The sequence below is a fragment of the Pinus tabuliformis genome, chromosome X (assembly GCF_031772625.1).
Source record: "Pinus tabuliformis cultivar Carrire ecotype Pingquan chromosome X, CPIR1, whole genome shotgun sequence".
In the NCBI taxonomy this organism is placed as follows: Eukaryota; Viridiplantae; Streptophyta; class Pinopsida; order Pinales; family Pinaceae; genus Pinus; species Pinus tabuliformis.
This window is the reverse complement of record NC_142308.1, coordinates 1,470,991,029-1,471,014,881: the sequence shown is the minus strand read 5'-3', so window position 1 is coordinate 1,471,014,881 and position 23,853 is coordinate 1,470,991,029. Positions and strand designations below refer to the sequence as shown.

Here is a 23,853-nt window from a genome sequence, read left to right as displayed (position 1 = left end):
TCAATTCTTGAATAAAAAAAATTGAGGGTTTCTCGAAATTGACCAAATACTTTATGTAGAGGGATTTTTAGGGGTCACCCATTCCCCTTATATTCCAAGAAATTAACTTCATTTTTTTTGGAAGGGGAATCAAATTTCTGACCTCCATTTGATTTTCCTCCACCTCCTTTGCAAGTCGATCCTTTGAGAATGTATGAAATTTGAGTCCAATCTCCCAATTTCTTGTTTAGTTATGCCTCGTTCTCCCTTAATTCCTTTTTTGATAGCCCACCCTTTCTATTTAACCTGCTTTTCACTTCTTAACTACTCGCATCTTGGGACCCAATTGGAGAGAGGGTCATATTTCTAGTGATGATCATCCTTGGAGCACTCATTGGTTGATATGGCCCAGGTGGAGTAGATTCCATTGGTCAGATTTGACACAACACCAGACCCATCTTCTCTACTTTAGACTTCAATTGTTCTTGAGTCTTTTGGCTAGGATTTTTGGTTAGGCCTTTGTATGCTATAGCTTCCGTTTCCTCTCCTATATTTGTTGGCGCCAAAATATCCCCCTCTTCATGCATGTCATCTTCAAATTCATCTTCGTTTTTTGACTCTAAGGGTTCATTCAAATCCTCTGTTTGTTTTTCTCTTGTCTCTTGAAGCACCCCAAAGGGATTATTAGAGGATGTAGGTGCAACATTGTGCTAGCCCACTTATTTGGGGCTTGACATCTCATGTTTCCATTTATTCTTTTGTTTGCCACTTTTCTTCTTTCTAGGGCTGTGTTGGTTCTCCCTGTTTAGCTTTCTTGCAGTCTCGAGAGAAATGACCATAATGACGACAAATTGTGCACTTGAATGGAAGTTTCTTGTAATCTAATATTTGATGAGAAATGACCATAATGATGGCAAATTCTACACTTGAATGGAAGTTTCTCGTAATCTAATATTTGATTATGCTTCCAATATCCCATAGTGAGGAGGATTTCTATTAGGAGTCCCTTTCCTAAGTCCACCTCCACACATATCCTGGCGCAACCAAACTGACCTCCTTTAGGTTCTACTTTGTCTATATATCTTCCAACTCTGTTACCAATCCCTCAAAGACAATCATATCCCCAACAAGAGAGAGGTAGCCTTGGAAATTTCACCCATACTAGCACAAATGTGGGGATATCTTCTATCGATTTAAAATCTATAGTCCATCGGTTCAAATACATTCCCTTGGCCCCAAAGAAATATGGGCCATTTTTGCAAATTATCTCCATGTCCCCCTGAAATTGAAGAAGAGTGCACAATAGCTATTGTCGACTGCATAAATTCCCAATCCACCTTTCATTTCCGCTCTCCAATTCTTCTCCACCCATTGTTCGATGGAATTAGGGGATGGCCACATGCCAGTGAATTTTCGAACCAACATACATTTCGTGTATGCTATCGTAGATCAGCAGAAGGTTGGAGGCAACATAACAACAAGAATGTTCTTAGCTTTTTAAACAAACTTTGAAATGTTGTCTTTCGTATTTTTCTTCTTAGGAAGAGAAGCGATTGTGGCCTAGAAGGCTGCAATGACCACGTTCAGCCGAGGACATGATGGAGGCATAGGATCCCCCCAATGGATGACCATTGGCCGCAGATGTTAGGCTTGTAGGTTGCAGAGCAGGAAGCTTATATCTTGAATTTGACCATAAATATTAATAACAAAATACAAGTTAGAATCTTTCAATATCAATCATCATTAAAATGATTTTATTTCCACCTTAATTTTACATCAACTTTATATAGAGGGAGATGAAGCCATTAAAAGTGAAAAATATCTAATTTTATCCATATGCATTTTGGATTTTTTAGTATGCGAGAGATGTGTAATTCCTTCACTTATTAATATGTTGAATCTAAAATAACATATCTATTAATAATATTATATATGTAACAAAAGAAATATTTCATATTAACTTGAATAAATAAAATATTTTAATGTCTATATTAACTAATCTAATTTTATATAAACTTTATAAAGAGATAAAGTAAAGTAACTAAAGTGAATATATATATATATATATATATATATATATATATATATATATATATATATATATATATATATATATATATTCCTTCCAAAGATATGTAATTCTTTATTGCTTAAAATTATTTTAATGTTGGCTTTAAATAAAATATTTGAATATCTATATTAATTGTGCCAATATGAGCTCTATTATAGCTCTATAGCCTAATTTGGGGGATATGTGGTGTGAGATGATATGTTATAGCTAAGGGTTGAGAGGGATCAATTCCTTTGACCTGCAAACCTCTTTTAGAGTGCAAAACTGGAAGAAAGAAATGCACCTCTAAAGATTTGAAGTTGAACAAATTTGAAATTAAGATGAATATAACCTTGTTATATATATATATATATATATATATATATATATATATATATATATATATATATATAAACCTTTTTATTTTTAAGTGTCTTACATAATATATACATATTTGATATTAAAATATTTTGCTTAACATTAGTATTGGAATATTTTGTTTTACTTTATCTCTCTCTATATATATCAATTTATTATTATTATTATTAATATATTTTTAATACACATTTTCTTCATACTATTGTTCATATTAAGATGTATTTTTATTTTTAGATACACATCTCACTCCCAGTGAAAAGTAGAAAGCACAGAGACACACATATTATTAGTATTTTTTGGAATATTATATGTTAGCATTCCATACTCTAAATCATGAAATAAGACATAAATAAATTCCCTCCTTTGTATATATGCCTATGTAGTTTTTTTTGCTTTCAATAACTCTATATGTATCTCTATAAAGTTGATGTAAAATTGTATTACTTAATATGGACATTGAAATATTTTACGTGAATATTGAAATATCTTATTTATGTGATATTGATTTTTTTGTTATTAACATTTTAATTTTTTTTAATGTGAGTTATTTTACTACATTAAAAATGTTATAGCACAATGTCTACACGATAATGGGTTGTAAAGTGTTGGTTGACGGCAAAAATTGGTTCACTGCAAAATTTGTCCCAAATGTTTTTAGAAAAATTTCATATAATACATAATATTACAAAACTTTAAATAGTTATAACTTATGATTCATATTGATAACAATCATATTTTAGAATTCCATTTTAAATTTAATTAATAATCGTATAAACATTTAAAACTTACAACAAACCCTTATATACATATTTATGTATAAAAGAAGAAAAATACCATATCGATATGTATGCATGTATCATGAGAATTTTAATAAAAATAAGAATATTTATATATATAAAAATAAGAATATTTATATATATAAAAATATAAATAATAGTTATAAATTATAAATCCATTTTATTATATAAATTCAAATAACAATAATTCATATTCATAACTATAATATTTTACAATTCTATTTTAAAATTTAAATAATAGATATTTTAAAAATAAATATTCTTTTGATTAAATTATATAAATATATATATATATATATATATATATATATATATATATATATATATATATATATATATATATAACTAACTTCACATCAAAGAATGCTTTAACAAAGCACAAAATCATCGTCTTTCTAAAACCCCATAAACATCAACTATAAAATTTTGAAAATAAATAATCTAAAAAATACTTAACCATATACAAATATGATATACACTAACATATTTACCTAATATATAATGAGATTATCTATTTTTTTATAACAATAAATAAATATTGTTCTTATTTATACCAAATTAGTTCAATAAACCACATAAAACTAATCTAAAAATATACACTACCCTAACAAAATACTTCAAATGAGATTATCCGAGACAAAATGAAATATTAAAAAGAAAAAAACAGTCTTAATCAATGTTAATAGAGACTTACATTGTTGTCTGTCGTATAGACTCTATAATCAAATTTAAAAAACTTGTATTTAAATTATATGTTCAAATTTTAGAAATGCATATCTAAACCTTAAAAATTTATGCATAAAACATTTTTATATGGCAACTAAGGACAACTCTTTTTTAAACGTATATTTATACAATATACAAAATTTGGAATGTCACCGGAAGTATATGGCAAAATGAGCCATCAACTTTATTTTTAAATTTAAATGATTTTATTCTGTAACTTTGAATGTTAAAGATAATTGTTTTTGAACATATCATAATTGTAGATTTCGAGAAGTATATAGCAAAATCACAATTGACTTTGCTAAATAAATTTAGCTAACTATAGTCTCTAACGGTTCAATGTCAAATTCAAAGACAATTTTTTTGAACTTACAGTGATTGTAGATTTCAGAAAGTTTATCACAGAATAAAAATTGACTTTGTTTCATAAATGCAACAAATTATATTTAATATATTTTAAATATCAAAAGCAATTGTTACTGAATTTATTTGATTAATTATAATTAATATATTTTAAATATCAAAAGCAATTGTTACTGAATTTATTTGATTTATTATAATTGTAGATGGTAAGAATTTAATGGAAAACAGTAAAGTCAAAACAAGAATATTTAAAAATCTAATAGACAACAGAAAGGTTAAACAATTAACCTGGAACAAATAATCTTGTTCTAGAATATTTTTTAAATTAGTGATGAAAAAAAAAACTTTAATTATTAGGTTTTTTTTACATAAGTTATAATAGGTGATTTTGTTTTCAAAACATCTAATCATACCAATGTTGGAATATTATTAAAATCATATAATAATTGAAATAAATTCAGTATCATAAAAAACTGAAGCATCTAAAATGTTAAAGCTTAACAATTATAATCAAAATTTCTAAAATTTCTATAAATGCCTTTTTTTCAAATTAGCCAAAATTTCATTATTTTCCAAACAAAATTGTGCCTATTTAGACTGCGCTTACTATTATATATAGTTGAGTATACAGTGCACTGAGAATGCCATGCCGCTGTTTGATCCGTTCAAGGAGATGGATGACTTCAGAAGTCAATCCGGTGCAGTGAAAGAGTTACACTGGCCTGAATGAGTGAGTCAATTGATTAGAGGGAGTGAAGAAAATGTATTTCCAACAATAAAAAATTGTAATTTTACTTAAAAAAAAAATATATTATTTAATTTTTATTAAATTTATTTATTATTTCAACCATATCTATTATGATTAACTATATTAGTAAATATTTAATAAATAAAAAATAATTTTTTTAAACATATTTTTATTTAATATTTCTCAATAAACAATATAACAATGGATGAGTTAAATCTAGCCAATCTGAACTTGAACCTAATAATTATATTGGTGACTAAACTAATTATTTAATATATAATTTGTTTTACAAAATTATCAATAAGTAAATATTTTATAATCAAAAACATTATTTTTTTTTCACGATAAATCATATAACAATTGATGAGTTAAATCTAGCCAGTCTGAACCTAATAATTATACTATAATCTAGCCAGTCTGAACCTAATAATTATACTATGGTGACTAAAATAATTATTTAATGTATAAATTGTTTTACAAAATTATAAATAGTTATAAATATTTTATAATTAAAATGCACGAGAAATCTTAAATTTATTTAGTTTCTTGCTGCAAATTTCTTAATGTTATTTCATTCTCATAGCAGAATTATACTTTAAAAAGTTCAATTCCAAGCTTATAAACACATATTATATCAAAGAAAACGCATTAGAAGACTGTAACTATCAAAGCACATATACATAGTCTCTAACTTATATCAAAGTACATATAACTATATTCCTCTTTTTTCGGTTTCATTATCAATACACATTATAACCAGCAAAGTATTTACACATATCTTGAATTATATATCTTGAATTATATATATATATATATTTGTTTTGTAGTATACGTAAGCGGATTTTTTTGAATGCAACCGTAAGAAATATTTTATTTATCACATATACACACATAAATAATAAAAGGTAAAGAAATAAGAACAATTTTTAACTGTACATATATAAAAGAATTAAATAAAAAATAAAGCCAACCTAATATATAAGATAAATTTATGGCTCAATAAATAATATTTCAGGAAAAAACTAAATAATATAATTTACACAACTATATTTATATGGAAAAAACCAGTATATCTTATTCATATGAAATGTATTAGCTTAAAATTTTCAAAAATAATATCATATTCTAGTCTTCACTTCTTTCAACTGGATTATATTCTAGTCTTTACGTTGTTTATAAACTCTCGCCGGAGAGTTTGGTCGCATGACATATTCTCTTGTCAAACTCTGGGATGAAAGTTTGGAAACCTTTCGGCTGAGAGTTTTTTCGATAGAATCTCTCAGCGGAGAGTGATTTTTCGGCAAAACTCATTGTAGTTAACACAAATTATAGTTGCAAAAAAATTTCGTATGAGAGGAAAATTTTTCGGGGAGAATTTTTTTTTATAGTTTTTATTGGATAATTTTTCCTGGACCCATGAAAATTAGGAAAAAATATGCAATTTTTTTGTAAATGATAATTTTAGAGAAGTTAAATCTTTGCAAAATTTAAGAGTTAGATGAAGCTTTTGGTATCACTAAAATCTAGTTTTTAATAATACAAAATTTGTTCATTTTTTTTAATGAAGAATTGATATTGATTATTAATTTTATATTTGAATGGAGATTTTGAGAGTTTTGAAATTCTATGAAATGAAAATTCAATAACTTCAAAATTGAAATACCTAATTATTTGAAAAATTATACAAAGCTTTCTCTTTGTGTCTTTTTTAAAAATATATTTTCAACTGATTTATTGATAATCACATTAAAATTAAAATTACCCTATTTCATTAAGTGATAAAAGATAATTATTGAATATGAAAATTTCTCAAAATTAGTACATGTCATAATGCAATCATGTAGATTGTGATGATATAATTTTTTTCACAAAATAAATCATCATCTCTAAAAACTATGGTGGTTCATTAAGTCACTCATACTTGCCTAACATTTTCAAGTATATGCAATCAACAAACATCAATTTTCTTGAACTATATGTCCATAATATTTTTTTTTTTAAATATGAATACAGAGGCAAACAATTCTCTACAAATCTTGTTTTAACTGCACAACAAAATTCTCCAAAAAGATATAAGCTTCCAAAGTTTAAATTTGAAAAAACATAAAAAGTCAAAATTTTCTTCCGAAAAATATTTTCCAATTTCATGTTTTTACTTGCATGTGTGATGTATGGAGTGGGTGTCACCCCCTCTCAAATGGGATGGGAGGTGACAAACTCCTCCTTCCTCCATTGTTTGAATTCAAGCATATAGAAGAATAAAGTGGATATCCAATTAAAAGATATAGAAGCAACATAATTTGATATAAATATTGACATTACTATTTGTGTTGTATTTTGTATCCTCTATTTTTTTAATATATTATAAAAGAATATTAATAATGAAATTACAAACTTATATTTTATTTATTAAATTCTTTAACATTTCTTAAAAAAACTAAATAAACCAAACCCCAATTTATATCCTTCAAATATTATAATATTATACACTCAAAGTTCCCAATTGTATTTTAATAATTTACTATTTCTTACCCAACTAAACCAACCTAACTCACTATAAACATAATTTTTTTGAAATTTTTTCCATTATTCAAATATTCATAATTAACTAACTCAATATAAAATAGCCCAAATTATTATTTTAACTCCTTAAATACGAAATACAATATCATACCAAATACTTTGGACCAATTTTGAAATTTAACTTAATAATATAAATGATCATTTATCAATATCTAAATGTAATATATTATAGGCTTGGAGTATGTCTCAAAATTATTTTTGTTTGGTTAAAAGCTATTTTTTAGACTTGAAAACAAGTTAACAACTCAAGACTTAGAGATATCTAGTAAGAGTGAAAACTTGACGTTTTGACAAGTGTCATGGTTTTCTTTGAGTAACAATAATTTCTTTTTGTTTGGTTAAAATCTAGTTTTTAGACTTGAAAACAAGTTAACAACTCAAGACTTAGAGATATCTAGTAAGAGTGAAAACTTGACATTTTGACAAGTGTCATGGTTTTCTTTGAGTAACAATAATTTCTTTGAATAATAGTATAACAATTAGTAATAACTATCCTACTATTGATTTGAGAACTAAAATATAATAAGTTTCCTCATATAAAAAAATTATAATATACATTAACTTAAAAAATACCTCAATAAATAAAATAATTGTATTGGGCGCATGGGGGTAGATCTCACATAAACATGTAAAGGTAAACATTTAATATTTTTAATTTAATGTCGGCCCTATATAGAAATCAATGTAATGATAAACACAACTTAAATCTAAAATATAAAGAGGTTTATGAACACTAAAAAATAGGTATGGTAAATAAATAAAAATACAAATAAACTGGAGATACGGTAAATAAGTAAAACCTCTTTTTTATACTTATTCCAAAGGTATGGTAAATAAATAAAAATATAAATAAATTAGAAGTGTGGTAAATAAATAAAACATCTTTTTATATTTACTACATAATTCACTTTATATTTACAAACACTCAAAAATGAGGTTTTATTTAGGTGAAGCCTATGGGCCAAATACCATGGGCCAAATTATTATTAATACCATGCAAAAAAACATTATTAACCCTAATATTAATATTAATAAAAATAAATATGGCACATGGTATTGACCCATGGCATTCACGTGGAATGTAGCCTATTTAAAGGGGGAATTAAACCAACATAGATCCATCTTTACTATGGATCTACTAAGCCCAGAGGGATCAAATATCTTAATATGCAAACTAGCATAGAGTGAAAAACGATTTATATCTTAATATGCAAACTAGCAAAGAGTGAAAAAAGATTTCATCCCTCTAGCTTGGTAGATACAGAGTAAAGATGGATCTATGCTGGTGTAATTTATGTCAGATTATCCTCAACAAAATGAAAGATTGAGTAGAAAACATAATATCTTAGACTTACATTTTTGCTTGCCATCTAAACCTTATATTCAAATTCACAAAAACTTACACCACCATATGCTAAAAATCAATGGATGTCACTATTTATATAATTCACCCAGAATTCCATGTTGTTATTATATCCATTCAAAGCCTAGGTTTAAGGTATGTTTTAATGTTGGATAGAAAAACAATCTACTCACTAATGGTGTCAGCTTCAATATGAGATAGAAAAACAATCTATCCACTAATAAAATATTATTAAAAAACTCAATCAAACTTGAATTCTCCCTGAAATAATTTAATTCTAGAAAATGACACCCATTCTCAACCTTGATATAAACTGCACACCCATATGGGGAAGATCAATGGATGTCACTATGTATATAATGCGCCAAGAATTCCAAGTCGCTCTTATGTGCATCCACTGGGATCAGGGCTTAATGGGGAAGATCAATGGATGTCACTATGTATATAATGCGCCAAGAATTCCAGGCCGCTGTTATGTGCATCCACTGGGATCAGGGTTTAAATTTGACAGGTGCCCTACACATCATAAATTTTTTTAATGATGATTTTATTTTTAAATTGCCTATCACATGACTTTCAATATTTATTTTTTCACAAGTTTTTTTATTGACTGTTTTAAAAATGACTTTGTGGATGTTGTGTGACAATAAACTATGGTATGTAATAACAAAGATTTAGGATAGCTATTATTTTGGCCTTTTCTCGATCACTGTAAAATCAAAATGGAAATGAATAAGAATAAACCTCTTATCCTGTATAACTAGATCCCTGATTTTTGTGAGGTTTTTAAATAAAAAACCGCATGGCATGCATGTGTTATGGATTCCAAATATAAAAGACGACAAAAAAACTATGGACATCTTTTATTTGGTCACCCAAATTGCAAGAGAAACTAATTATGTGTGTCCCATCTATGTGATTTAATTGAATGGGTTGGGTATCACTTCCTAGACCTCCTTCCTCTACACAAATCCTTTCCTGAAACTAATTTCCACATTGATCCATGGCATTGGCCCTATATCCTTCAATAGAATCAAGTAGATATAGTCCAAAACTAAAAATACATTACACAGATTCCACTTTTGTAGAAAGGAGGTGCCGATTCCCAATATACACAACAAATCTCGTTAAATTTAACCATCGGTCCCACTCTCGCGATTCAATAAGCCAAGCTTTTAAATAGTAAAAGAAAACCTTAAAAGCGTAGTACATTAGGTCTGATACCATGAATTTAAAAGGAAGTGTACACTGTGTTACACAATGGTACACTCTAATAAGGAGAATAGAGATTTATAGCTACATGATGAATGTTGTATTCGGTTAGAATTTTAACCTTTTAAGCTTTATGCAGGCCGATGTGATCCTTAATACATTTATTCATGGCTTTAGTGTCAATTTATAAGAATAGGTATTTGAATAATCTCACTGTTCACAATTTTTCACCGACTTTCATGACTCGAGTTAAAGTAGTAGCAACGCGGTACCGACTGTTCACTAAAAGAATCAGCTCAAGTGGGCCCAATAGAATTCACAACTCTCACTTAATTCTTAAGGCTCGTTCACATTATTCCTTTGCCAACCAAATAATATTATATTTGAATTAAAATGTATAAATTAATTTGTTTGATGCCAATTTTTTAAACTATTTTTTAAATAATTAAGCAAAAACAAACGTGCCCATACAAATAATGAAGGTGCAAGTGGCACTTCTTTGCATAATTTTTTAATTGAACCTTATTTTCGTCTCATTTTCCATAATGGGCTACTAATGAACCTTACTTCACCCTTAGAACCGTCCACCTTTTACATAAGGATTTGTCATATTCTTGTTTTCAAGAGACTTCTAAGCTGGTATTAGGTAATAGTGAAATGACCAAGAATTATTAAAAAGTACGGTCTCAATTGCAAACCTCTTTAAGTCACACTTTCACAACCCATGTAACTTGTGTGACTATCCAGATTTCCATCACTGGCTATTTGTCCTCTACTACATAAATGTATTACAAGAGCCTCAGATGCTATATTCTATGTATACTGGCTACTTGTCCTATGCTACATAAATGTATTACAGAGAGCCTTGGATGTTATATTCTATGTATATACACATACAATATAAATATACGGTGTATATTTACACACAATGGTTGTTAATGGGTTTACATAAATCACCCACCTACTATAGAAATTCTCACTGTAGATTAACCTGATAATGCAATATAACTAAAGAAAAATACTTTAATCTACTTCTACAATCAAACTTGCAGACGCTTAATAGATTTGAGCTGAATCAGAGTTGAACACATATAACTAGAAGAAGAATCAATGCACATGAAACACAGAAGAATACTGAGGGGAAAGCCTCAGCTAAAAACCCCACTATCTGTATTATCATACAAGGTGGAAATACATAGGAATTATACAAAGCCTTAGCTCTCACATCTATCTAGCTCTCAGTACAATCCTCACAGATGCTCACAGGTAATCCAGGCTTCTCACAAGCCTTCTCCTCAGCCCTCCAAGCCTTCTATTTCCTTGCGCAGTTCCTCTGGGATGGTTCTCCTTCACCCAGTGGAACACTGCTCTCACACACTGCTCTAACACACTGCCAGAATTGCGTAATCCTCAAGGAACTTTACCTTGACTGCATGCCTGAATTTCCTTTATAGGAGAAAACATGCAACTGATAGTACAATGTCCTTGACATTTAGCTCAACTGGGTATTTCTCAGAATAGACATGCATGAGTTTGTGATGAGGGAATATTCAATTATCTGGAGTACACTCGTTGAGTGCATGCATGCATCAATTGACTGATAACTCACAATTAGTTCCTCAAACAGTTTGGAACTAATTTAACTGTACTTAACATAGTAAACTAAGTTAACTAATTACAATTAAAATATAACTCAATCTTATCTCCTTAATTAAGGGATAATCTCCTTAATTTAAGGGATAACTGTTGCATGACTTCACAAAGACTTCTAACTTGAATTTCTCTAACTAATTAATCCAAGATGAATTAATTAATTATTTTTCAAGCAGCTGGTGAGACTAAATTCGAATTTTAATTCTCAATTTTAATTCAAAGACAAATTAAAATTGGAATATACTGGATTCTATTTTTATCATTTCTTGTTGCTATTTTTAACACTCCCTCTCAACAAGAAAGGAATTCAACTCGATCCCAATCCTGAAACTTTGGAATGTTCTGCATGCAACACTTCTCTCTAGTGTTGTTGCTTCAACAATCTCCAAAAACAAAGAAAGCATCCAACTTGAATCAGAATGATGCATCTATCATCAAAGTCTCTGACTACTATTGCCTATGTCAACTGAAAACTCTGTGCTTCTGCTGACTCAACCTTTCTGCATTGTTGTCAATCCTTCTCTGCGCTCTTTAGTATCTGACTGCTCTAGCATCTATCACTTTGATCTTTGACTACATCAATTCCATTGATTCCTCCCACTACTCTGTACTTTAGGCTCTCGTAGCAAGGTACGATCTATGAGATAAAACCTCTCAATGGACCCTGCCCAATTTCAGCCTTCTTGGGACAATCACTTCACATCGCCCCACCTCACACCTAGAGGTATGGTTGCATGTGATCCCTTTGCTGACTTGGCTTGAAATTCCCCCCTACCGAAGGTTTCTGCATGAGTGGATGCCTTCACTCGGTCTCCTCTCAGCATCTCCAATTGTGGCTACTCCACAATTGTCTGAGACTTCTTTTGGGGATGCATGTTGAGAGGTAATTTACTCTCCCTCTCCACCACCAAGTCTCTAACATTTTCCTTGCTCCTCAAGGCTTTGCATGCATCTTAAAGCTCAAGAGCATACAGGTTCTTGACTCGTGAACTGATTTGCTTCACTTGTCTCATGGTGATGTGTTTAAGGAAAACCTTTCCCTTACTGAAAACAACATTGTAGCCTTTGTCCTCCAACATCGCAATTGATACCAAATTCTTCTTCAGTCTAGGCACATACTTCACATCTATCAAGGTGATGAGAGCTCCATGCTCCCTCTGAAAAGCAGTCGTGCCCACACCTGAAACACTATACCTTTCATTGTCACCCATCTCTATGCAAATCTTGAGGTCTTTCTCCTCCAAGGTATTGAATAAACTTTTATCATCGGTCATGTGGAATGAGGCTCCATTATCAAGAAACCAACCACTACCCATCATCAATGACACCATGCATGTGATGAGGGTGAAGTCCATCTCGAACTGAGAGGTTAATGCCTCACCTTCCAATCCTACCGAGGATCCCTTCTTGGACTTCTTCGATGGGAAATTAGTCGCATAATGACCCAGCTCGTGACAATTAAAGCATCTCCATTTAGACTTGTCAACCTTCTCCCCTCCATGAGAAGAATTTGATTTGGAATGGGAAGCCTTCCCTTTCCATTTCCTTGCCTTACTCGCTAAGGCTAGATTTTCTTCATCATCACTCTTTGATGAAGAACCATCTCGAGTGCTCCTCCTGATCTCCTCCTGCATGAGATCCGATCAGAGTCGTTCCCAATCCAACAGTTTCTCCCTTCCATTCACAGAGTCCTGGTAGCTATTCCAGCTCTTTGGAAGGCTGAGGAGAGCGAGGCTCACCATATCTTCATCAACAGTAGTTATTACCACACTTCCAAGCTCATATCTACAGGTGGTGAGCTTGTTGAGATATTTGGAAATAGTATCACCGTTCTCCATCTTGATTTTTCAAAGCTTATCCTTGAGCACTAATTTCCTCTGGTCACTACTATTCTGGTAGAGGTCCTTCAATGCCTTCCACATTGAATATTTAGTATCCTTCCCATGGAGACTTGAGACAATATGGTCTCAAACTCCCTCAAGGATGATCCATCATGCCCTCGCCACACACTTCTTCCACTCAGCCAATTCTTGATGAATGAAATCCTTCAAGTTGTTGTCTTCTAATACAACCTCCATGCAATATTTCCATGCTATGTAATTCGAGCTGCCTTCCAAGGCATACTCAAGTCTCAAGCCATAGAACGCCATTGACCAACTTCAAGTATGAGATGAATTCAATTTTCACCTGCAACCTTGAACTTCAAACTTGGAATTTTCTTCTTAGTATACTATTAGTACACTATTCACAACTTCGATAACCTTTTCTCTGATACCATGTAGAAATTCTCACTGTAGATTAACCTGATAATGAAATATAACTAAAGAAAAATACTTTAATCTACCTCTACAATCAAACTTGTGGAAGCTTAGTAGATTTGAGCTGAATCAAAGCTGAACACATATAACTAGAAGAAGAATCAATGCACATGAAACACAAAAGAATACTCAGGGGAAAGCCTCAGCTAAAAACCTCACTATCTGTATTATCATACAAGGTGGAAATACATAGGAATTATATAAAGCCTTAGCTCTCATATCTTTCTAGCTCTCAGTACAATCCTCACAGATGCTCACAGGCAATCCACGATTCTCACAAGCCTTCTCCTCAGCCCTCCAAGCCTCCTATTTCCTTGCGTAGTTACTCTGGGATGATTCTCCTTCACCCAATGGAACACTGCTCTAACACACTATCAGAACCGCACAATCCTCAAGGAACCTTACCTTGACTACATGCCTGAGTTTCCTTTATAGGAGAAAACATGCAATTGATAGTACACTATCCTCGACATTTAGCTCAACTGGGTCTTTCTTAGAATAGACATGCATGAGTTTATGATGAGGGAATATTTAGTTATCTCGAGTACACTGGTTGAGTGCATGCATGCATCAATTGATTGATAACTCACAATTAGTTCCTCAAATAGTTTGGAACTAATTTAACTGGACTTAACTCGGTAAACTAAGTTAACTAATTACAACTCAAATATAAATCAATCTTATCTCCTTAATTAAGGGATAATATCCTTAATTTAAGGGATAACTGTTGCTTGAATTCACAAAGACTTTTAACTTGAATTTCTCCTTGCTAATTAATCCAAGATGAATCAATTAATTATTTTCAAGCAGCTGGTGAGACTAAATTCGAATTTTAATTCTGAATTTTAATTCAAGGACAAATTAAAATTGGAATATACTGGATTCTATTTTTATCATTTCTTGTTGCTATTTTTAACACCCACCAGCTGTGTTTCCCTCTCAAAATGTGGGTTTACATAAATCACCCACCCACCAACTGCGTTTCCCTCTCAAAAGGTGTAAACAAAAGAAACGTGCCTAAAGTCTTCAAGCCTCCAGGCATGAAAATATTTTTAATATGAATGCAAAGTTGTGTTAGAAAAATATAGGAAATTTAATTTTCATAGAGGGGAAGAGAGTTATGATTTTCGCCAAGCTACTTTCGCGCAACTAGCTTCACGCATCGTGGAGCTGATTTTGTACAGCTACCTTCATGCACTGCGGAGCTATTTCACAGACTTGGATTTCGCGGACCTGGATTTCGCAGAGCTATTACATAGACTCAAATATAAACAAGATAAGGTTGGAGCAACACAATAAAAACTTAGTATTGAATTCTAAAACATGAAAATACATTCACATGAGGCTACGACTCATTCACCAAGTAAAAACAAAAATTTCACGCGAAATAACACACAGTAAAATACAGTAACTGTTGTTTTCATGCACCCACCAAAATTTTCTCCACCATTTTCTCCTCAAAGACTTGCGCTCTCTTCCTCTCCAACTCTCTTACTCTCTAACCTATCAAAATGAATTTTTACATTCATATTTAACTCAACATATAATTTTACATTTAATTCATGACAGAGCGAAATTAATATGATGTTGTTGTTGAGTGTGATCAGAATCATGCAGGTGTTTCTGGAGTGTGGGAAATAGTCGCTAAATAAATGCTTGTCCATATCTATTTACTAAAGTACATTAACTACGTAAAATTCCTTGTTGCATTTCAGAATGGTTCACGTCTCGCTTCAATCCTTCCATCCTCAAACAAAGACGCAACCTGCAAAAATACATCTCAGAAGTATGGATGTTGTCAGGTTGTTTATTGCGGTGGTTGAGATTATTATCTCCAACACTCCACCTTAATCACAATTTCCACCATTAACAATTCCCAAACAGTTTCTGAGATAAACAAAACTTTCACCTGCGAGTGGCTTTGTGAAAATATTAGCAAATTGTTCGTGCGACCTGCAGTGTTGCAATACAATTTCATCATTGTTAATAAACTCTATAATAAAATAATATTTAGCATCAATATTCTTGGTCCTCTTGTGGAAGACATAATTCTTTGACAATGAAATTGCTGAGGTGTTGTCACAGAAAATAGTTGTCGCTCCCTCTCGGTCATGACAAAGATCCCTTAACATCCTTCTCATCCAAACTGCCTAACATGTTGTTGCTATTGCCGCGACATACTCAGCTTCTGCTGTTGACAGTGACACTATTGGCTGCTTCTTGGAGGCCCATGAAATGGCTCCAGAACCCAAATGAAAAACATATCCTGACGTGCTCTTTCTGTCATCGAAACTGCATGCCCAATCACTATTAGTGTAACCAACCAACCCGAAATCACTTGTTGCTATGTACAAAATGCCATACTATTTTGTTCCATTGACATACCTCAGAATCCTTTTCGCTACTTGCCAGTGTGTCTCTTTGGGTGTCTCCATGAACCTTGACACCAAACTTACTGCATATATTATATTCAGCCTAGTGGCGGTCAAATACATCAAGCTACTTATCATGCTTTTGTATAATATCGGATTGGCATTGCTGCTGCAATCGTCTTTGCTCAACTTCAACCCTCTGACAGTTGGAGTTGGTGCGGACTTGCTATTTTGCATTTTAGACCTCTCCAATATTTCTGCCACATACTTTTCTTGAGAGATAAAAATGTCATTTTTTGTTTGCTTCACTTCTATGCCCAAAAAATATCTTAACAATCCTAAGTTAGTTATTTCAAATTCACTCTTCATGGCTTGTTTGAAATCAGTGACGAGGAAATCATCACTGCCTGTAAAAATCAAATCATCTACATATAAGATGACAATGAGAATCTTACCTTTTCTCTCTTTGATGTAAAGAGTAGGCTCACTGTCACATTTGTCGAAACTATTGTCCAACAAGTAAGCATCTATTTTGATGTACCATGTGTGTGGTGCTTGCTTCAACCCATAAAGAGCTTTCCTCAACCGATAAACTTTGTCTTCTTGGCCTTCAATCTCATAACCAAGCGGTTGTGTGACATACGCTTTCTCTTTCAACACTCCATTCAAGAACACTGATTTTACGTCCATTTGATACACTCTCCATTTGTGTTGTGCGGCAATCGCCACAACTGCATGCACTGTCTCCATCTACACGACTGGTGAAAACGCCTCCGCGTTATCTCTTCCATGCTATTGCTTGTATCCTTTGACAACTAGTCTTGCTTTGTGCCTTTCAATCTTTCCTTGAATGTTGCTTTTGGTCTTATAGACCCATGTCACTCGAATAACATGTTTTCCTTTTGGAAGGCTCACTAACTCCCATGTGTCATTCCTTTCTATTGCTTCTATTTATTCCTCCATTGCCACAACCCATTTTTCTTCTTTGAATACATCTTCAAAGTGGATTGGGTCATCTACATGAAAAATAATGCAAATAAGGAATTTAGACCTGCGCCACTATCAACTTCCTCTTGCTCATAAATTTCATTTAAATTTATGAACTTTGGTCTTCTTGTGATTGTTGAAGATGGGCTTGACAGGTCACTTGGTGTCGTGCTTTGGGGTGTGCTTGGAGAAGCACTTGCTTGGCTGCACGAAACTATCCCATTATTTATTGATGGCGTTGCTTGTTGCCAACTTTGTTGTGCTTGAATAGGAGTAGAGGGAGTCATTGTTGAGGAATTACTTGTTGCTGTTAATTCCTCTTTGTCCTCATGTGGTATACATGCTTTGACATTGACTATCTTTTCTAAACTTCCATCCCATGCTTCCTCTTCTATGAACTGCACATCTCTGCTGATTATGAACTTCTTAGTTGATGGATTGTAGATCTTGTATGCCTTGGATTCATCATTATATCCAACAAATATACATTTCTCCCCCTTTCTGTCCAACTTCTTCCTTAACTCATCAGGGACATGTGCATAGGCCACACATTTAAAATCTCTCATGTGAGTGACATTTTGTTTTCTTCCACTCCATGCCTCTTCAGGAACAATGTTCTGGATGCTTTTTGTTTGGCATCTATTCAAGATATATGTTGTACAAGCAACAACTTTAGCCCAGTAGTCATTTAGAAAATGGTTTGCCTTCAACATACTCCTTTCCATCTCCATAATGGTCCTATTCTTCCTTTCTGCCACACCATTTTGCTACGGTGTATATCTTGTTGTAAATTTCTTGTGAATTCCATGCTCCTTGCAAAATCGAAGGAAGTCATTTGACATGTATTCTCCACCTTTGTCAGTCCGAAGGAATTTGATGTGGTGTCCACTTTGCTTTTCAATAAGAGCCTTGTATTGGTGAAAGCACTCAAACACTTCAATTTTCTGTTTTAGGAGAAAGACCCATGTCTTCCTTGTGTAGTCATCTATGAAGGTCAATACGTAGTGGTTGCCACCAATTGATGGTGTCTGCATTGGTCTACATAAATCAGAGTGGAAAATCTCCAAAGGTGCCTTTGCCCTCACTAACTTTCTTGCTGGAAATGTCTCTCTCTATTGCTTGCCCAAGATACATCCTTCACATATGCTGTTTGGTTTTTCTATGAGTGGTAAACCCTTCACCATGTCTTTCCTATGCAGCAAATTCAAACCTCCAAAGTTGAGATGTCCAAATCTCAAGTGCCATAACCAGTTTTCATCTTTTACCTCTGCTTGAAAGGTTACTTGTGTGACAACTGCCTATTTTCTTCCATCTTCTCGCTAGTTCATAGATAGTTGTGCTTGTGCACCTTCTTTCTGCAAATTTGATATTATTTTTAGGGGAAACATTCTATTGTTTGTCATCTCAACCTTTGCAATCAACTGTTTGCTTGGAGGCCTATCCAAAATTGTGCACACATCATTTTTGAAGAAGGCATTGTAGCCTTTCTGCATGAGTTGTCCAACGCTCATGAGATTATGTTTAAGACCGGGGACAAAGTAAACATCTGAGATGTATTTATTCTCCTTCTTTTTTGTTAGGATATTAACTTTTCCTTTTCCCATGATAGAGACTTTGCTCTCAGTCCCTAATTTCACTTCAGATTTCACACTTTCATCTAGATCAGAAAACATTTCTATGTTTCCTGACATGTGGTTGCTACACCCTGAAAATAGATACCATATATCACTCTGTTTTTTTTGTGCTACATTACAAGCTAAAAACATGCTATCATGGTTTTGATTTTCTCTTCTGAAATTTACACTTGGTTTGTTACTAATTTCGTATTGATTCTTTCTCTATTCATTTGCATAATGACCATACTTCTTACAATAATGACATTGAACTTGAGATTTATCATACCTCTAACCTTGTGCTTGATTTTGGCTTGGGCCTTGACTTGGACTTTGATTTCCGCCTCTTCCACTTGAGCTTGAAGGGCTGCTTCTTCCACCTCTGTGTGGGCTTCTTCCTCTTCCTCTAGCATATGATCTTTCCCTGCCTCGACCTTGACCAAATGATACTTGTGTCTTGAAGGCATACTCCAATGAGGAGCTTGCTTCTTTATTCAATCTATGTTCATGAGAAATCAGTGATGCATTAAGCTCGTCCACTGAGAACTGCGAGAAATCCTTTGTCTTTTTTATGGCCACAACAATGGCCTCAAACCTTGCTGGGAAACTTCTCAAAACTTTATCAACTATTCTTCTTTCCTCAAGTGTCTCACCATGAGACTTGATTTGAGTAACTAGCCCACTTACATGTGTAAAAAATGAGTCTATATTCTCAGGCTGTTTCATACAAAGTGTTTCAAAATCTCTCCTCAACATTTGCAGCTTTGCTGTCTTGACTTTTGCCATGCCTTGGTAGGCTATCTGAAGGGTGTCACATGCTTGCTTGGACTTCATTGTTGCTGCAACCCTTGGGAAAATACTTTCATGAATTGCTTGGAAAATATAAAATAGGGCTTTTGAATCCTTCTTCATGTTGTCCCTTAACAAATCTTTTTCTTGTTGAGATAAGGCATTGTATGCTACTGCATCTGCTGGTTCTTGAAAACCATTCTCCACCAAATACCAAATGTCTTGAGAAGAAAACAGGGCCTTCATTGTAATAGCCGAATAATCATAATTTTGGCTATTAAACTGAGGTATTTGAGGATTAGTGAAGCTTGTGCTTTATGTTGCCATTTCTAAGCGTAAAAAAAAAACTTTCTACCTGCTGGTAAATATGCTAAAAACAATCTGCCTTTAAAACAATTCTTACTACTAATAAAAACACTTGCTTTTACACTAACAATATTTAACCTGCTCCGATACCATGTTAGAAAAATTTAGGAAATTTAATTTTCGCGGAGGTGCAGAGAGTTATGATTTTCGCAAAGCTACTTTCGCACAGCTAGCTTCGTGCACTGCGGCGATTTTTTCGCACAACTACCTTCACGCACTGCAGAGCTATTTCACAAACTTGGATTTCGTGAACCTGGATTTTGCGAAGCTATTACACAGACTCAAAGATAAACAAGATAAGGTTGGAGCAACACAATAAAAACATAGTATTGAATTCTAAAACATGAAAATACATTAACAAAGTACATTAAATGCTTTAAATTCCTTGCTGCATTTCACAATGGTTCACATCTCACTTCAGTCCTTCCATCTTCAAACAGAGACACAACCTGCAAAAATACGTTTGACAAGTATAGCTGTTGTTAGGCTGTTTATTGTGGTGGTTGGAATTATTATCTCCAACAAGTTGTACCTTAGTGCTCAACAAGTTGTACCTTAGTGCTTAGCAAATTGTGGTTTTTTAACCTGTGAACCTAGCAACCTAGCACGGGGTGCATCGTTGGGAGTTTATCATTATAATTTTATCCATCAATTAGATTCGAATTCAAATTCACGTGGTCATGGATGCCAATTCCCTTACCTTTACTAGCGGGATGTTCCCCCTTACAACAGATGTAAAGCACCTTGCAACAAAACTCAACCATTCCACTACACAGATGATAGGTATACATAGGGTGAACAATAGAATATATTATTCAGCCTTAGCTTTTTTGGTTCTCTCTATTTTCATGAAATCCCTTAGAGATCCTTACAATCCTTACACTGGTTCTATCTCAAAACGGGTACGAGTAAAGTTAATCATTTACAATTTAGTCATGGGTAATCCTAATGAAGAAATGAGAATCCCCACAATATGAGGAAAACACAATCAAAAGAGAGCCTGGTAAGTTGTAACTCTCAAAACAAGGTTTTAAATCTGTATCTAATTAAACGACAGTGTTGCTTTCCCTAAGCTTGGCCAATAGGGTGAACTGCTAATATCTAGTAGCATCCCCTATTGTAACTTATTTAACTCTGAGATTATACTGATGAAATGGCTATAAACGATATTACGGTATATTTCCGTGAAAATCTAATCTCCTAGCTTGACAGTCAGATGAGTAGCATGTACAACACTGCCCTTTTCAATGATTAGTCAGATGAGTAGCATGTACAACACCATGCCCTTTTCAATGATTAATATATTGAGTTTTGACGTTGATGATAAATGCAACCAAACTATGAGGATCTTAGTCATATGAGCATAGAGTCGAAAAGATGTGAAATAGGAATATGCTTTCAAGTGAATTTTATTTCTAAAATTGGATGTGTTCGTTCATTATTTCAGAAAAAGTTGAAAGTCGAAATAAGAAATTGTCTTTATTGATTAAAGACACAAATTTGCAAATCTAACAAGCTCATAGCACCTCTCTCTTTCGGTGACCTTTTGAGTGTATGATCTCCAGGTACCATGATTTCCAACTTCTATATGCCTGCTCAGTGCTGCATATGCCCCTTCTCGCCAAGCTAATTCACACTCCAATAACTTGCAAGTTGCAGATTTGCAGCCAAGCAATAAGATAATTGTGTTGTTGGAAAGGTAAAGAACTTCTTTCACCAACCTACGGTACCAATTAATTGAAACTTGTTAAGTCCGTAGCCTCACAGCAAGTTTCCGTACTATTGAACTTCAATTTTACATACACTCATTTAAAAGGTTTTTTTTTGGTTTGCATTACAGATTATGAACTTGTGTTTTTCAAATTTAAGCAAAAACAAAATACCAGCAATAAAACAGGACAGAACCCTCCAGCAGTGTCGCTCGATGCAAACAAGGCGTTACCCCACCACGGTTTTTTTTCTTTCACAACCCCTTGGAATCTACGTGGCTGGAAGGAGTCAGCTTACAAAATTCGAAGGTAACGCTGGACATGAACCGTATATCCTTATATACGTATAAAAGGTTGAAACTGGTCATTTTTTTACATCCGGTCAATATGACATTTAAAAATATTACCAGTCAAAAATAACATGTATATTTTGAAACCGAAAGCATTTGACGTCTAAAAAGGCAGAAAACTTGTAAACGGGTGTCAAATTTAACCCTTGACTGGGATGGATGACTTCAAAGATGTGAATGAGTGAGTCGGCTACTGGAGTCACGACAGCGCAGGAGATCTCTTAATATGTCCAAGCTGAACTCCGCCACCTGTTATGGCATGAGTTTCAAAGATAATCGTGGACCATTATTTTATATTCACGTCGCATCCTTACCTGACAAGCGAGATGTTAAAGATAAGCGATGATATGATCACTCCGCTTGAAAATACAAATCTTGGTATCCGTGTAATTCATGGTGATCGCATCATTTAATTGACGGCTGAAGACGTGAGAGGTCAGGTCCAGAAGCTTATCCTGTGCCCCACGGGAGAGCGCAAGATGAAATACACATAAAACTGGATGATATCAAGTCGTTTTCGCAAGCGAAGAATCCGATTGCATGACGAATTCAACCCTAAAAGCTGGCAAGAAGGAGATACCTACAGACGACTCTAGTCCGAGTCGTTCATGTGCATCTTATCGTATCCCCCAAGGGAGAGCGCAAGATGGAATCATGGAATACCTAATGAACTGGTCGATGTCATGTCTTTACACCGATTTTCTGACAAATTCAACCCAAAGAACCGACAATAAAGAGACACTTGCGCAAGTCCGACTAATTGCTGGAGAGCCACACTTCAATCGTGCACCCTAGTCCCAACAAAACTAATAATCATCACTTAAACATCTGCTTTCCATGCAGGCAAGAGTTAAATCTATAATTTATAATACTCTATGTAGGCAAGAGTTAAATCCATAGGAAATTAAATTTATAATACTCTATCATCTTTTTGTATTTTCTTTAAGGCCATGAGCGGTTATTCGTTTCATCGAAATTTAAAAAACTTAATTCAAATATGAACAACATTATATTTATTTGAATTTGAATATATCAGGTTGACTGGCAATTTAAGGAGGGACTTCAACTCTCTACCTAATTATAAGCTAGTTATACTGCAACCTTTATTGCAACTCACAACCCTTGAATAAGATCCAGAGTTTGAGGGGATTCTTGCTCAAGGGAGAATTCACACTAGGGCTAGGTCAAATACTCAGGAGAAGGAGTCAATTGTTGAGATGTTTTGACAACTACTATCTAGTAATAAGCACCATAGTGCCTCACTTACTCTCTAAGATCAGTCATAGTGATTCACTCAAGGTCTAGGTAGGCTATTTCTTAGTTTGAGGAGAATAAATTCATTATATAGGTGGCTTAACAATTGTGTTTTCAAGGAAAGCATTGCAAGAGGTTATAGTCCACTATTCAAGTGGTTTAATAACCTCACAACAAGCACCACACTGGTTCATCTTACCTTGTTGAGTGGTTTATCAACTTTACAACAAGCACCCAAGTGGT

The 23,853-nt window shown here is 33.2% G+C and overlaps 1 long non-coding RNA gene across 1 annotated transcript; it reads right to left on the bottom strand.

Moving 5' to 3' along the window:
- Window positions 1-21,677: 21,677 nt before the first annotated feature.
- Window positions 21,678-22,597, bottom strand: LOC149145548 (uncharacterized). Its single transcript, XR_016265012.1, has 2 exons — window positions 22,181-22,597; window positions 21,678-22,018 (listed from the first exon to the last, which is right to left on the bottom strand). It is a non-coding gene; the product is annotated as an uncharacterized LOC149145548 (long non-coding RNA).
- Window positions 22,598-23,853: the final 1,256 nt, after the last annotated feature.